The sequence below is a fragment of the Syngnathoides biaculeatus genome, chromosome 22 (genome assembly GCF_019802595.1).
Source record: "Syngnathoides biaculeatus isolate LvHL_M chromosome 22, ASM1980259v1, whole genome shotgun sequence".
Lineage (NCBI taxonomy): Eukaryota > Metazoa > Chordata > Actinopteri > Syngnathiformes > Syngnathidae > Syngnathoides > Syngnathoides biaculeatus.
The window spans coordinates 1,673,983-1,679,397 of NC_084661.1; positions in this window are offsets into that span (position 1 = coordinate 1,673,983).

A 5,415-nucleotide genomic window follows, 5' to 3' on the forward strand; every position below is an offset into this window, starting at 1 on the left:
CCTCACAGGTCCACTGACACAGTTTGATGTTGCACCACTTAAATGGTGTTGAAACAGGATTCATTTCATGCATTTAAATGTTGGTAAAATGGGATTTTTGTGGTGTCAAAATGAATAGTCCACACTTCCTGAATATTTTTCCAAGGATTCCAATGATCTTGTGGGTCTCAAAGTTGACTCGTTTCAAATGGAAAAAGTAACATCCCATTTCCGTCATCTATTCTTACTGTGCACGGACACATCTCCTGTCTTACATCCTGTCTCCACTTTGGGTTCATCTGAGAAAGTGCATGTGGGTCCCAGCCAACAGATCGGTTCTTCCAGCCCATCCTCTTCAAATAACCAATCAAGAAAAGGCCCAGGGACTAACATTGTTGTCGTGGAAAGATGATCTGGAAAGACTTAATACGGTTGGCGGCATTCACTTTAATATATTAGCTAACTGTAAACCGATAGAGATATACAGCATTCTTACATGTTTAATTCATAAAGGCATATAATTCATAAAGGCGCAAATCATAAACCACCTGCAACTGAAGAAAAAAGATGCAGGACTCTAACCGCTCCCTTCTTACACAGTAATGAACATCACTAAGGATATTTGACACTAATGGGCACCCAATGTAAACGAACACAGCTAAAACCAAACACGAGGCAGGTCACAGATCCGCAGTTTATGCTGCAAACGGTGAACAGAACATAAAGGTGTTTAAAAAAAAGTTTATAAAGTAGGAACAGTGTTGACTGCATTAGGGTCAAGGTAGTTCCCATATGATCTAGCATCCAGAGTTGGCTTTCTTTTTTTAATGTATAGATGCAGATTACATTAAATACAAATCAATCAAAAGCATTTTAAAATGACAAAACATGAAAAACATTTGAAAACAAAGAAACACTACAAAAATAAAGACAACATACTTTTCTGGAAAGATCATTTAAAAGTGCAAATGGTCTAAAGAGAATGAGGGGAAAAAAGAAGAAAATAATTTGTGTTGTGCTCAAATGAGCATAAACATCCATCCATTCATCCATTTTCTTAGCCTCTTATCCTCAGAAGGGTTGCGGGGACGGCTGGAGCCTATCTCAGCTGTCATCGGGCAGGAGGCAGGGCACACCCGAGCGGGTTCCCAGCCAATCACCGGGCACATAGAGACAAACAACAATCGCATTGACAATCACACCCAGGGGCGATTTAGAATCTCCAATGAATGCATGTTTTTGGGATGTGGGAGGAAACCGGAGTGGCCGGAGAAATCCCACACAGGCAAGGGGAGAACATGCTAACTGGATTTGAACTCCAATCATCAGAACTGTGAGGCCAACGCTCTAACCAGTTGTGGCACTGTGCTGGCACCAGTGTGCCAATAACATCAAAATACATGCAACCCTTGTGTGGACAAGCGGCAATAAAATGGTTGGATGGATATTTCAACCAGTCTAATTTGTCCTGTGCTTCATATTTCGGCCAAACAACTCCTTCCTTCTTTACACCCTGGATTTGTTGCTTGAACTGCATTTCAATCAAACCTCTTTGCCCTACTCTTGTTATATTTTTATTTTGATTTGAATTGGTTGCATTAAACAGAGCTGAAAATGTTACATTGACACAATGAAACAAAGGTTAGGCAAATAAAGCATTTTATGGGCCTTCTTCATTGTTATAAAGAAAAGGAGCATATGTTTCTCTAACATGATGGTGGGGTTTGTGAATGTCTTTGCAGTATGAATGTGACAGATGAATTGTTATTTTGTTCCAGGACCGAGTGCACCGGCTATAATTGTAACTGTGACGCATGGAGGAACTGTTGAAATTAAATTGCTGCTGGCTCCATAAGCATGACAATATATGGGCCTGATAGAGTCATACGTCCTCATAGTTCTTCTCATAAGAGACACTAAATGCAACCATTAGACCAAAGAGAAAAGAATTCATGAAATAGATTGGATTTTCTTGTGGAATAATCTAAGGCGCAATAAAGCAGGCGGGAATAGATAATGTCTGTTGGGCGGGGAATTCCCAATTAGTCACTGATGGTGTAGCGGTTCAATCGCCTCCTTCCGTGCAAACTATTTGGATTCAATTACTTCACAATAATGGTGTGAATGTGAGTGTGAATAGTCATCCATCTCTATATCTGACCGATGCTTGACCTGTGGCCAGTTGGTGGCAACAAAAATGCTTGATAACGCAATAGTAAAATAATAATAATAGTAATAATATAGTACAATACAATTATATAAAATAAATCCACAAACTAAAACTGAAGAATTCAGTTCTTTCAGAGTTAAAAAAAAAAGTCTAGTTTTGGTTTCTGTTGTGGTCATTTGTTCTACTTTATTTCTTCTTGTTTGTTACAGTGGGCAGCCTGGTGAACTATGTTTAGCATGTCTGCCTCGCAGAATTTGGATGTTCTCCCTGTGCTTGGGTGTTTTTTTTTTTTTTTCTGGGCACACCAGCTTCCTCGTAAATTCCAAAAACTAAATTTCCCATGCAACTTACTATTAACTCCAATGATCATCCTTGCGACTTATGCCCATCATTTGCTGTTTCAGAATTACACATTAAATCTATTTCCAAACAAGTATTAAGAAAAAAAAATAACTGGATTTCCTCATTTTTATGAAAGCACCGAAGTTTAAATCTCGCAGAACTCCATCCACTTTGCACTTTATTCCTCTTTCTTTGTTATGTCATATTTCAAGATGTTTATACACAATTTGATTTTGATAAACAACTATTCTCTTTTGGAAGCATTTCTGTAAAAAAAAGATGATTCATGCAGCTCGAAGCCTTTTTAAAAAAAAAAAAAAAGAACATTTTTAGCAACTACTGCAACAGTTTCCCTTTTGTTCAACGATAGGATTGAACAAATCAAATGTGATTTGTGACTAAAAGCATGCTGCACAAGTTGAATACTAGGAAATCAATTCCTGCATCTTGCACATTATCCATGGAATGAGTCTGTGTCTTTTCACAGAACCTGATGTAACTTGTAACATGTTGTGTAGAAAAATAATTGAAAGATCAGTTTGGAGCGAACATTCTTATGTAGTTGTTGGCTCTGAGTCTCATGTGGAAGAAAAAAAAATGAAAAATTGCAACTGGTGATTGCTCACCATGCATACCACCTCCTGCACTCAGTTTTATGAACATTTTTGCTCCCAAAGTCAGCCCGACTTCTAATTGGTCTGATTTTAAATATTCTGCCCCAGATGACTGGATGAATGTCATGTCATGTCATTATCCAAGCCGCTGATCCTCACAAGGGTTGCAGAAAAGCTGGAGCCTATCCCAGCTAGCTTTGGGTGAAAGGCAGACAACACCCTGGACTGGTTGCCAGTCAGTCGCAGTGCAGATATTGACACCATCACCGAGCGGGAATCAATCCCACGCTGCCCCCAGCAAAGGCAGGCGTATGTACAATTACACCATCAGTGACTCTACTGGATAAATGAAATCTACCAAAAAAAAAAAAAAAAACCCAACCCCAGTCTGGTGGCCATCCATCAACCTGGCCATGAGGAGCATTGCTAACATGAGGGAAGCCAGACAATGAATAGCCAATGATAGAAACGACTCGGAGGGCTGTCTGCCGAAGCATTTGCTCCTCTTGTTCATGCAGAAACACACAAGACAATAGAATGAATATAGTGCATCCTAATATGATACAGCTAGTTTGTATGTTGCCTTGTACAGTATTTTAAATTTTGGAGGCAACAGTGAGGATTGATGGATGCAGAAACAACTCGTTCTTTTCACTTGTTGGACTGAAAATAACTCAGAAATAAATAAGGATTTGTATCACTTTATTTGTGGATTGTGGATAGTACAGTGAAAAAACAAGTATTTGAACACCTTGCTATATTGCAAGTTCTCCCACTTAGAAATCCTGGAGGGGTCTGAAATTTTCATTGTAGGTGCATGTCCACTGTGAGAGAGATAATTTAAAAAGAAAAATCCAGAAATCACAATTAATGATTTTTTTAACGATTGATTTGTGTGATGCAGCTGCAAATATGTATTTGACCAACTGTCTAACAGCTAGAATTTTGACCCTCAAAGACATGTTGGTCCACCGTTAAAAGTCCACCTCCACTCCATGTATTATTCTAAATCAGACGGACCTGTGTGAGGTCGTTAGCTGCATAAAGATACCTGTCCACCCCATACAATCAGTAAGACTGAAACATGTAACGTGGCCATGACCAAAGAGCTGTCCAAAGACACCAGAGACAAAATTGTACAACTCCACACGGCTGGAAAGGGCTACGGACAAATTGCCAAGTAGCTTGGTGAAAAAAAGTCCACTGTTGGAGCAATCATTAGAAAATGGAAGAAGCTAAACATGACTGTCAATCTCAATCGGAGTGGAGCCCGATGCAAGATATCACCTCGTAGGGTCTCAATAATCCTTAGAAAGGTGAGGAATCAGCCGAGGACTACAGGACTTGGTCAATGACCTGAACAGAGCTGGGACCACCGTTTCCAAGGTGACTGTTGGTAATACACTGGTCATGGTTTTAAATCATGCATGGCACGGAAGGTTCCCCTGCTTAAAGCAGCACATGTCAAGGCCCGTCTTAAGTTTGCCAATGACCATTTGGATGATACAGAGGAGTCATGGAAGAAAGTTTTGTGGTGAGATGAGACCAAAATTGAACTTTTGGGTCATAATTTCATTGACCGTGTTTGGAGGAAGATGAATGATGAGTTCCATCCCAAGACTACCATCCCTACTGTGAAGATGGGGGTGGTAGCATCATGCTTTGGCGAGACAGAACAACTGCACTGTATTAAGGAGAGGATGACCGCGGCCATGTTTTATGAGATTTTGGGGACCAATCTCTTTCCCTCAATCAGGGCATTGAAGATGGGTCGTGGCTGGGTCTTTCAACGTGAGAGTGACCCAAAGCACACAGCCAGGAAAACCAAGGAGAGGCTCCGTAAGAAGCATATCAAAGTTCTGGCATGGCCTAAGCCAATCTCCAGACCTAAACCCAATAGAAAATCTTTGGAGGGAACTGAAACTCCATGTTTTTCAGCAACATCCCAGAAACCTGTCTGATCTAGAGAAGAGCTGTGTGGAGGAGTGGGCCAAAATACCTCCTGCAGTGTGCAAACCTGGTGAACAACTACAGGAAACATTTGATCTCTGTAATTGCAAATAAAGGCTACTGTACCAAATATTAACATTGTTTTTCTCAGGTGTTCAAATACTTATTTGCAGCTGTATCACACAAATAAATCGTTAAAAGAATCATATATTGTGATTTTTCTGGGTTTTTCTTTTTAGATTATCTCTCTCACAGTGGACAGGCACATACAATGAAAATTTCAGAGCCCTCCATGATTTCTAAGTGGGAGTACTTGCAATATAGCAGGGTGTTCAAATACTTATTTTTGTTACTGTAAAA